The 12516-nt window shown below is 43.4% G+C and overlaps 2 pseudogenes; both read left to right on the top strand.

Annotated features, from left to right (window-relative positions):
• Nucleotides 1-5396, top strand: part of LOC138657556 (zinc finger protein 271-like) — a 111721-nt pseudogene extending 106325 nt beyond the window's left edge.
• Nucleotides 5397-10404: 5008 nt separating this feature from the next.
• LOC138657648 (gastrula zinc finger protein XlCGF57.1-like) lies at nucleotides 10405-12288 on the top strand (annotated as a pseudogene).
• The last annotated feature ends 228 nt before the right edge of the window (nucleotides 12289-12516 follow it).

Here is a 12516-nt window from a genome sequence, read left to right as displayed (position 1 = left end):
ACGATGGAAGAAAATCTCGGGTCAAGAAGTGTACAATTCGAGGTAGATGAAAAATATATATTTATTATTCATATTAAAACCAAACAATAAACTGGGGTGACTCATGCCAAAGAGAGATGCAAGACAGTACATTGCATAGGCAACAATTCTAACAAACCAAAGCAGAAGAGAAAAGAGGCAGCACTCACCGATCTTCCGAGACAGGTAAATTTATTACAATAAAACCTTCACGGCCGGGGGTGCTGAGATTCTGAGTGCGGCAAGCCTGACGACAGCCGTTTCGCAGGCTGACCCATAGAAGCACCCGTTAGGCGCGAAACGGCCGTCATCAGGCTTGCCGCACTCAGAATCTCAGCACCCCCAGCCGTGAAGGTTTTATTGTGAGTAATAAATTTACCTGTCTCGGAAGATCGGTGAGTGCTGCCTCTTTTCTCTTCTGCTTTGGATTGTTCCATTTGTTTATTCGGCTACAGCACCCGGAATCTAAAGACTAGACCTCCACTGCAGGTGAGCAGTGTCAGCTAATTTATAGAGGCGTTGGTGCGGTCTAAACTGTTTTTGTTTTACTTCAACAATTATAACAAAACCTACACAATTTTAATATCCATATGTCACGAATCAAAGGGGGGATGTTTTTATCATCCCCACCGCTGACACCAATATGTCATGAACAGGGGTAGTTTGGTTGGCCCCAGTTCTTTTATCAAGGGGATTTATCTATATTCCAGTTCCAGTTTGGAACTTGCAGCTCTCTGGCGCCCCTCTTACCCTCAGGTCAGACATGCGTCGTTTCTATGCTTGCGTTTTGTTGCGGAAATGCAACATGTAGTAATTTCTAGAGGCGTTTTTTGCCGCAAAAAAACGTATTGCTGTCTATGTAAACGCATGCGTTTTTAAGCACATGCGTTTGGTTGCGTTTTTTAACGCATGCGTTTCCATAGAGAAAAAACTAGTCTACACACTGATAAGCCACCCCCCCACCATCAAGGTGATAAAGGGATCCAAACCCTAGCCCTAACCCCCCACCATCAAGGTGATAAAGGGATCCTAACCCTAGCCCTATCCCCACACCATCAAGGTGATAAAGGGATCCAAACCCTAACCCCCCACCATCAAGGTGATAAAGGGATCCAAGCCCTACCCCTAACCCCCCACCATCAAGGTGATAAAGGGATCCAAACCCTAACCCCCCCACCATCAAGGTGATAAAGGGATCCAAACCCTACCCTTAACCCTAGCCCTAACCCCCCACCATCAAGGTGATAAAGGGATCCTAACCCCCCACCATCAAGGTGATAAAGGAATCCAAACCCTAACCCCCCACCATCAAGGTGATAAAGGAATCCAAACCCTATCCTCCCACCAACAAGGTGATAAAGGGATCCAAACCCTACCCTTAACCCTAGCCCTAACCCCCCACCATCAAGGTAATAAAGGGATCCTAAACCTAACCCCCCACCATCAAGGTGATAAAGGGATCCTAACCCCCCACCATCAAGGTGATAAAGGGATCCAAACCCTAACCCCCACCATCAAGGTGATAAAGGGATCCAAACCCTGACCCCCCACCATCAAGGTGATAATGGGATCCTAACCCCCCACCATCAAGGTGATAAAGGGATCCAAACCCTAACCCCCCACCATCAAGGTGATAAAGGGATCCAAACCCTAACCCCCCACCATCAAGGTGATAAAGGGATCCAAACCCTAGCCCTAACCCCCCACCATCAAGGTGATAAAGGGATCCTAACCCTAGCCCTAACCCCCCACCATCAAGGTGATAAAGGGATCCTAACCCTAGCCCTAACCCCCCACCATCAAGGTGATAAAGGGATCCTAACCCTAGCCCTATCCCCCCACCATCAAGGTGATAAAGGGATCCAAACCCTAACCCTAGGGACCCTTACCCTAGCTATTCCTATTTATAGTGGGTTTTCTAGTTGATTTTTATGATTGGCAGCTGTCACACACTTCTCATCATGCGTTTAAAAAACGCAAACGCATGTAAACGCGTTAAAACGAGGCTTTTTTTACCATATGCAAAAACGCATGCGTCTAAAAAACGCAGCGTTTGTACGCGTTTATATGCGTTTTTTTCACCACCAGCGTTTGCGTTTTAAACGCTGCGTTTTTAAACGCAAATGTGAAACTAGCCTAAGTGTCAGAAGGACGCGGACACGGGTTTTTCAGTAGACCCATATGTACACCGGTTTTTGGCATCTTTCAATAATTTTTTACGTTTTTTCTTTTTCTGAAGGATTTTTCTTAACCTTTTGTAGGGAAATAGTGTGAATATTCCCTCTGTTATCCCACGTAGAGACAAAGTGTACGGCGTGGACTGTCAATCCAGCAGGACCCTAACCTTTAACACACGAGATGTGTTCATGTGATCCGGTCCTCGCCCCCCACCACTGCCAGCTCGCTCTCCAGAGCCAGACGGCATCGGGTGGTATAGAGGTACAGTGGCCTCAGAGGTTGGCGTCAGCTTCGACCTTTCCATGATAAGACATCGGAGGAATCCGCTAAAGGGATGGAGAGGTGATTCTTCTCCCGCAGGTCCACTCTCTCCAGTGTGTGTCGTTATCCATCGGGAAAATTGTGAGACCCAGGAAACCACTGGTTTCTGAAATTAGAGGAGGAGGAGAGTGGATTAATACCTATATTGTGTGGGATTTTTGTATGGCGAATTTATGTTCAGTTGTGCACCCATTTTTTGGGGGGGGGGGCGAATAGAAGGTATCACATTGGGCATTAGGCTTTTGAATTAAGGAAACAGAAAGGAGCTAATTATCTAATAGTACCTTGTCATGTGATATCTGACTGTGCACCCATTTGATTGGTGTTCCATTAGTATATTGAAGACCATATAAATATTATAGGCGCTGTGTAATAGCGATACGGATCAGATTTTCTTTGTCTAAATTGTAGCCCCAAAGATGACTATTAATGTGATTGCTCTGGCCATATCATCTTTGTTGGGGTATTAATGTGACTACACATCTTGTCTGCATCCTTCCTGGAACATACAGCAATAACTACGAGATATTTATATCTTGGATGGTCCCTTTAATTGTTTTTGTATGTGTGTGTTTTTTTTGTCTCTATTATAGTGTGTAGGATGTTCAGGGTGCATTAGGGTCCGTAGCGCATTCAGCAGGGGTGCCATCACGTCTTCCACTAGGGTGCCATCCTCCGCTGGCAGGTAGGGTGAACTTTAGGGCTCATCTAGGGAGACATTAGTCCTAGGTTTTTCTTTTTTTCCCCTATTGACCCTCCATTTTTTCACCTTTATAACATAATCAAGTATTTTTGACCCTTTTAAATACATTAATGAAGGTTAATTTTTAGAGGTCGATTTGTGCCAATGTCGCCATTTTATAAATGTTATTCACTTTACCTATTGTGATAATGTTATGGCATGTAGTTGTCTTCCTTATTACCTGTACTTTCACTGACAAGGGTCTTCATTTTGAGCTCCATCAAATTTCAAAATCCCTTTTGTGAATTTTATCTTTCATCTTTATAGGAAATCCTTGTGATAATAGCAGTTTGTCACTAAATTGTAAAAAAGAAGATATCAGGAAGCACTCTTATGGAGAATACCTCATTACCCTTCATGGACCTCCTGGACTTCACAGTACTTCACTTTCTTATAATCCTCCTAATGATGAGGAACCCTCTCCTGAGCAATCTCGTATTGTTACCACAATTCCAGGTGACAAAGTGGATACAAGATTTCAGTGTCACAAGAAATTTACTAAAAGCTCAGATTATCTAACTCGAAGGAAACATGAAGGAGAGAAGCCATACTCCTGTTCAGAATGTGGGAAATGCTTTCCAAGTAAATCAAAATGTGTTCTACATGAGAGAATTCACACAGGAGAAAAGCCATTTTCATGTTCAGAATGTGGGAAATCCTTCAAACGTAACAGTAGTCTTATTATACATCAGAGAATTCACACAGGAGAAAGGCCATTTTCATGTTCAGAATGTGAGAATACTTCACAGAAAAAGGGACTCTTATTAAACATCAGAGAATTCACACAGGAGAAAGGCCATTTTCATGTTCAGAATGCGGAAAATCCTTCAAACGTAACAGTAGTCTTATTATACATCAGAGAATTCACACAGGAGAAAGGCCATTTTCATGTTCAGAATGTGAGAAATCCTTCACACAAAAAGGGACTCTTATTATGCATCAGAGATATCACGCAAGAGAAAAGCCATTTTCATGTTCAGAATGTGGGAAGTCCTTCGCAGTTAAAGGGCATCTTATTAGACATCAGAGAATTCATACAGGAGAGAAGTCACATTCATGTTCATAATGTGGGAAATGTTTTATCCAAAAAGCAAATCTTGTAACACATCTAAGAATTCACACAGGGAAGAAACCGTTTTCATGTTTACAATGTGAAAAATGCTTTACAGAGAAATCACAACTTGTTAAACATAGGAGAACTCACACAGGAGATAAGCTATATTCATGTTCAATGTGTGGGAAATCTTCAGTAAATCAAATCTTGTTAGACATGAGTGAAATCATACAGAGAAAAGCTGTATTCATATTCAGAATGTGGGAAATCTTTTTGTCATTTTCTCATCTTTACTATGGACTAGGGAGGCTGAGTGATGACTCAACCTCGCAATGGGATCTGATGTATGCTGAACTGTCAGTGTTGTGACTGACAGTCCATTCATCCAATCTGATCCTGGGGCATTCTGGGCTCACAGCATTTTGATCAACAGCCCTGCTGCTCAATCTGGGCTTGCTTCAGGCATTTCCCCAGGTGCCTCTCATCTTTGGTAATTTTCTAGTTATTTAGCTGGCTAGCTGTGAGCAGATCAGTGTCAGCTGTAGCTGAGCTTAGTTTGGTATGTGCTTAGCTCTGATTGTGTCTTTCTCTGATCTTGTTGCCGGACGTAGGCTTTGTCGTGACTATTCATGTGGATTATCCCTTCTGCTCTTGCCGCTTTCTGACTGCAGGTACCTGACCCCGTACTTGGCCTCTGACTGTCTGTTTTTCTTACTTCCTAGTCTTGACGTACCCTCCTGGTATTTGACCCTGGACTGTTTCCTGACCACGACTTTGTCCTGCAGCTGTTTATCTTGTGCCCTCCTGGTATCTGACCTCAGACCTCCTGTCTACCCTTTCTCTAGGCTTGTCAGTGAGTAGTGACTCAGCGTCACACGTTTATACATAAATCAAATCTTAATATATGATGACGATGGAAGAAAATCTCGGGTCAAGAAGTGTACAATTCGAGGTAGATGAAAAATATATATTTATTATTCATATTAAAACCAAACAATAAACTGGGGTGACTCATGCCAAAGAGAGATGCAAGACAGTACATTGCATAGGCAACAATTCTAACAAACCAAAGCAGAAGAGAAAAGAGGCAGCACTCACCGATCTTCCGAGACAGGTAAATTTATTACAATAAAACCTTCACGGCCGGGGGTGCTGAGATTCTGAGTGCGGCAAGCCTGACGACAGCCGTTTCGCAGGCTGACCCATAGAAGCATCCGTTAGGCGCGAAACGGCCGTCATCAGGCTTGCCGCACTCAGAATCTCAGCACCCCCAGCCGTGAAGGTTTTATTGTGAGTAATAAATTTACCTGTCTCGGAAGATCGGTGAGTGCTGCCTCTTTTCTCTTCTGCTTTGGATTGTTCCATTTGTTTATTCGGCTACAGCACCCGGAATCTAAAGACTAGACCTCCACTGCAGGTGAGCAGTGTCAGCTAATTTATAGAGGCGTTGGTGCGGTCTAAACTGTTTTTGTTTTACTTCAACAATTATAACAAAACCTACACAATTTTAATATCCATATGTCACGAATCAAAGGGGGGATGTTTTTATCATCCCCACCGCTGACACCAATATGTCATGAACAGGGGTAGTTTGGTTGGCCCCAGTTCTTTTATCAAGGGGATTTATCTATATTCCAGTTCCAGTTTGGAACTTGCAGCTCTCTGGCGCCCCTCTTACCCTCAGGTCAGACAGGGTACTGCACCTACGATAATTTGTCTCCAGAAAGGTTGTCTTACTACACTGGCTAATGGGCACACTGCAGCGAGGGCGATATAACTGCTCCCACTTAGGCGGGAACAATAATTATCAACGCTGTCTGTCGCTACCAGTTTTCCCAACGGCTCAGGACACTTTCCGCTGCCACCAGCTCCTATTCCTGAATTGGTAATGGGTCAGGAGCCAACCCAATTAGTAGCGTAATTTACTTCAGAGGACGTGACCGTACGTTATTGAGCAAGGAGATACAAAGCTAGTAATTTTATATATTTTACTCCAAAAGGTAGGCAGTGTTTACGAACGTATAAAAAGATATTATAAAAGGAGACAAGTATCAGATGTACAGAACGATTACAAATAAAAAGGGATTAAAGTTGAAAAAAACACTTACAGTTCTCTCATATCATTTCAGATCATGGCTGACCATGCGGCTGGGGGGAGGAACAACATCAAAATGCATCAAAGCAGCTTGGAGAGCTGCTGTTAGCTCTTTTCCTGGGCAAAGACTAGTGAAAAATGAGCTCCCCCTCACTTATACCCCCTGGTCGTGACATCACTGAGTTGGCGGAGCTATGGACTCCACTCCTCTTTCCAGAGAGACTCAGAACTTTATTAAAACTCATTCGTCCTAACGTGCTCTGGGAACCTCGTAGAGTGACGACGAACGTATTGCATGTCTTCTCACGAGGTTAGCTTCAATTTAAGACTACACCTGGGGTAGCTGGGTGACCCGGATAACCCCTTCATGACCCTGGGTATTTTCGTTTTTCGCTCCCCTCCTTCCCAGACCCATAACTTTTTTTTATTTTTCCGTCAATATGGCTTATTTTTTTGCAGGGACAAGTTGTACTTTTGAACGACATAATTGCCGCTGCGTTTTAACGCATATAAACGCATGCGTTTTTTTCCCTATATTTAACATTAAAAACGCATGCTTTTTTTTGTATGCGTTTTGCCGCGTTTGACGATGCATGCGTCGTTTCTATGCTTGCGTTTTGTTGCGGAAATGCAACATGTAGTAATTTCTAGAGGCGTTTTTTGCCGCAAAAAAACGTATTGTGTTGTGAGTTCTGTTTTTGGGCTCCCTCTGGTGGTTACTGATGGTACTGGGTGACTTGTCTTTCCTGGGTTTCTGGGTTCCACCTGTTCCATCAGCATATGGGAGTTTCCTATTTAACCTGGCTTTGCTGGCATTTCCTCGCCGGTTATCAATGTATCCAGTGTGTCTTGTTACCTCTGCTCCCTGCTCCTAGAACCTTCTGGACAAGCTAAGTTTGGATTTTCCTGTTTTGTGTTTTGCTTAATTTGGTTTTTAGTCCAGCCTGCAGATATGTGATTCTCTGCTGCTGGTTGCTCTAGTGGGCTGAAATTGCTTTTCATGTACCATGAGTTGGCACATGAGTTCAAGTAATTTCAGGATGGTTTTTTGAAGGGTTTTTCGCTGACCGCGCCGTTCACTTTTGTATCCTCTGCTATCTAGCTTTAGCGGGCCTCATTTTGCTGAAACTGTTTTCATACTACGTATGTGCTTTCCTCTCATTTCACCGTCATTATATGTGGGGGGCTGCTATTTGCTGTGGGGTATTTCTCTGGAGGCAAGAGAGGTCTGTGTTTCTTCTGATAGGGGAAGTTAGATCTTCGGCTGGAGCGAGACGTCTAGCATCATCGTAGGCACGTTCCCTGGCTACTTTTATTTGTGTGTTAGGTTCAGGGTCGCGGTCAGCTCAGGTTCCATCGCCCTAGAGCTTGTTTGTATCTGTGCTTGTCCTTTTTGTGATCCCCTGCCATTGGGATCATGACAGTATTGCTGTCTATGTAAACGCATGCGTTTTTAAGCACATGCGTTTGGTTGCGTTTTTTAACGCATGCGTTTCCATAGAGAAAAAACTAGTCTACACACTGATAAGCCACCCCCCCACCATCAAGGTGATAAAGGGATCCAAACCCTAACCCCCCACCATCAAGGTGATAAAGGGATCCAAACCCTACCCCTAACCCTAGCCCTATCCCCACACCATCATGGTGATAAAGGGATCCTAACCCTAGCCCTATCCCCACACCATCAAGGTGATAAAGGGATCCAAACCCTAACCCCCCACCATCAAGGTGATAAAGGGATCCAAGCCCTACCCCTAACCCCCCACCATCAAGGTGATAAAGGGATCCAAACCCTAACCCCCCCACCATCAAGGTGATAAAGGGATCCAAACCCTACCCTTAACCCTGCCCTAACCCCCCACCATCAAGGTAATAAAGGGATCCTAAACCTAACCCCCCACCATCAAGGTGATAAAGGGATCCAAACCCTAACCCCCCACCATCAAGGTGATAAAGGGATCCAAACCCTAACCCCCCACCATCAAGGTGATAAAGGGATCCAAACCCTGACCCCCCACCATCAAGGTGATAATGGGATCCTAACCCCCCACCATCAAGGTGATAAAGGGATCCAAACCCTAACCCCCCACCATCAAGGTGATAAAGGGATCCAAACCCTAACCCCCCACCATCAAGGTGATAAAGGGATCCAAACCCTAACCCCCCACCATCAAGGTGATAAAGGGATCCAAACCCTAACCCCCCACCATCAAGGTGATAAAGGGATCCTAACCCTAGCCCTAACCCCCCACCATCAAGGTGATAAAGGGATCCTAACCCTAGCCCTAACCCCCCACCATCAAGGTGATAAAGGGATCCTAACCCTAGCCCTATCCCCCCACCATCAAGGTGATAAAGGGATCCAAACCCTACCCCTAACCCTAGGGACCCTTACCCTAGCTATTTCTATTTATAGTGGGTTTTCTAGTTGATTTTTATGATTGGCAGCTGTCACACACTTCTCATCATGCGTTTCAAAAACGCAAACGCATGTAAACGCGTTAAAACGAGGCTTTTTTTACCACATGCAAAAACGCAGCGTTTGTACGCGTTTATATGCGTTTTTTTCACCACCAGCGTTTGCGTTTTAAACGCTGCGTTTTTAAACGCAAATGTGAAACTAGCCTAAGTGTCAGAAGGACGCGGACACGGGTTTTTCAGTAGACCCATATGTACACCGGTTTTTGGCATCTTTCAATAATTTTTTACGTTTTTTCTTTTTCTGAAGGATTTTTCTTAACCTTTTGTAGGGAAATAGTGTGAATATTCCCTCTGTTATCCCACGTAGAGACAAAGTGTACGGCGTGGACTGTCAATCCAGCAGGACCCTAACCTTTAACACACGAGATGTGTTCATGTGATCCGGAAAATGGTCCTCGCCCCCCACCACTGCCAGCTCACTCTCCAGAGCCAGACTGTATCGGGTGGTATAGAGGTACAGTGGTACAGAGGTTGGCGTCAGCTTCGACCTTTCCATGATAAGACATCGGAGGAATCCGCTAAAGGGATGGAGAGGTGATTCTTCTCCCGCAGGTCCACTCTCTCCAGTGTGTGTCGTTATCCATCGGGAAAATTGTGAGACCCAGGAAACCACTGGTTTCTGAAATTAGAGGAGGAGGAGAGTGGATTAATACCTATATTGTGTGGGATTTTTGTATGGCGAATTTATGTTCAGTTGTGCACCCATTTTTTTTGGGGGGGGGCGAATAGAAGGTATCACATTGGGCATTAGGCTTTTGAATTAAGGAAACAGAAAGAAGCTAATTATCTAATAGTACCTTGTCATGTGATATCTGACTGTGCACCCATTTGATTGGTGTTCCATTAGTATATTGAAGACCATATAAATATTATAGGCGCTGTGTAATAGCGATACGGATCAGATTTTCTTTGTCTAAATTGTAGCCCCAAAGATGACTATTAATGTGATTGCTCTGGCCATATCATCTTTGTTGGGGTATTAATGTGACTACACATCTTGTCTGCATCCTTCCTGGAACATACAGCAATAACTAAGAGATATTTATATCTTGGATGGTCCCTTTAATTGTTTTTGTATGTGTGTGTTTTTTTTGTCTATATTATAGTGTGTAGGATGTTCAGGGTGCATTAGGGTCCGTAGCGCATTCAGCGGGGGTGCCATCACGTCTTCCACTAGGGTGCCATCCTCCGCTGGCAGGTAGGGTGAACTTTAGGGCTCATCTAGGGAGACATTAGTCCTAGGTTTTTCTTTTTTTCCCCTATTGACCCTCCATTTTTTCACCTTTATAACATAATCAAGTATTTTTGACCCTTTTAAATACATTAATGAAGGTTAATTTTTAGAGGTCGATTTGTGCCAATGTCGCCATTTTATAAATGTTATTCACTTTACCTATTGTGATAATGTTATGGCATGTAGTTGTCTTCCTTATTACCTGTACTTTCACTGACAAGGGTCTTCATTTTGAGCTCCATCAAATTTCAAAATCCCTTTTGTGAATTTTATCTTTCATCTTTATAGGAAATCCTTGTGATAATAGCAGTTTGTCACTAAATTGTAAAAAAGAAGATATCAGGAAGCACTCTTATGGAGAATACCTCATTACCCTTCATGGACCTCCTGGACTTCACAGTACTTCACTTTCTTATAATCCTCCTAATGATGAGGAACCCTCTCCTGAGCAATCTCGTATTGTTACCACAATTCCAGGTGACAAAGTGGATACAAGATTTCAGTGTCACAAGAAATTTACTAAAAGCTCAGATTATCTAACTCAAAGGAAACATGAAGGAGAGAAGCCATACTCCTGTTCAGAATGTGGGAAATGCTTTCCAAGTAAATCAAAATGTGTTCTACATGAGAGAATTCACACAGGAGAAAAGCCATTTTCATGTTCAGAATGTGGGAAATCCTTCAAACGTAACAATAGTCTTATTATACATCAGAGAATTCACACAGGAGAAAGGCCATTTTCATGTTCAGAATGTGAGAAATCCTTCACAGAAAAAGGGACTCTTATTAAACATCAGAGAATTCACACAGGAGAAAGGCCATTTTCATGTTCAGAATGCGGAAAATCCTTCAAACGTAACAGTAGTCTTATTATACATCAGAGAATTCACACAGGAGAAAGGCCATTTTCATGTTCAGAATGTGAGAAATCCTTCACACAAAAAGGGACTCTTATTATGCATCAGAGATATCACGCAAGAGAAAAGCCATTTTCATGTTCAGAATGTGGGAAGTCCTTCGCGGTTAAAGGGCATCTTATTAGACATCAGAGAATTCATACAGGAGAGAAGTCACATTCATGTTCATAATGTGGGAAATGTTTTATCCAAAAAGCAAATCTTGTAACACATCTAAGAATTCACACAGGGAAGAAACCGTTTTCATGTTTACAATGTGAAAAATGCTTTACAGAGAAATCACAACTTGTTAAACATAGGAGAACTCACACAGGAGATAAGCTATATTCATGTTCAATGTGTGGGAAATCTTCAGTAAATCAAATCTTGTTAGACATGAGTGAAATCATACAGAGAAAAGCTGTATTCATATTCAGAATGTGGGAAATCTTTTTGTCATTTTCTCATCTTTACTATGGACTAGGGAGGCTGTGAGTGATGACTCAACCTCGCAATGGGATCTGATGTATGCTGAACTGTCAGTGTTGTGACTGACAGTCCATTCATCCAATCTGATCCTGGGGCATTCTGGGCTCACAGCATTTTGATCAACAGCCCTGCTGCTCAATCTGGGCTTGCTTCAGGCATTTCCCCAGGCGCCTCTCATCTTTGGTAATTTTCTAGTTATTTAGCTGGCTAGCTGTGAGCAGATCAGTGTCAGCTGTAGCTGAGCTTAGTTTGGTATGTGCTTAGCTCTGTCTGATTGTGTCTTTCTCTGATCTTGTTGCCGGACGTAGGCTTTGTCGTGACTATTCATGTGGATTATCCCTTCTGCTCTTGCCGCTTTCTGACTGCAGGTACCTGACCCCGTACTTGGCCTCTGACTGTCTGTTTTTCTTACTTCCTAGTCTTGACGTACCCTCCTGGTATTTGACCCTGGACTGTTTCCTGACCACGACTTTGTCCTGCAGCTGTTTATCTTGTGCCCTCCTGGTATCTGACCTCAGACCTCCTGTCTACCCTTTCTCTAGGCTTGTCAGTGAGTAGTGACTCAGCGTCACACGTTTATACATAAATCAAATCTTAATATATGATGACGATGGAAGAAAATCTCGGGTCAAGAAGTGTACAATTCGAGGTAGATGAAAAATATATATTTATTATTCATATTAAAACCAAACAATAAACTGGGGTGACTCATGCCAAAGAGAGATGCAAGACAGTACATTGCATAGGCAACAATTCTAACAAACCAAAGCAGAAGAGAAAAGAGGCAGCACTCACCGATCTTCCGAGACAGGTAAATTTATTACAATAAAACCTTCACGGCCGGGGGTGCTGAGATTCTGAGTGCGGCAAGCCTGACGACAGCCGTTTCGCAGGCTGACCCATAGAAGCACCCGTTAGGCACGAAACGGCCGTCATCAGGCTTGCCGCACTCAGAATCTCAGCACCCCCAGCCGTGAAGGTTTTATTGTGAGTAATAAATTTACCTGT

The sequence above is a fragment of the Ranitomeya imitator genome, chromosome 1 (genome assembly GCF_032444005.1).
Source record: "Ranitomeya imitator isolate aRanImi1 chromosome 1, aRanImi1.pri, whole genome shotgun sequence".
In the NCBI taxonomy this organism is placed as follows: domain Eukaryota; kingdom Metazoa; phylum Chordata; class Amphibia; order Anura; family Dendrobatidae; genus Ranitomeya; species Ranitomeya imitator.
This window is presented reverse-complemented; position numbering and strand designations above follow the sequence as displayed.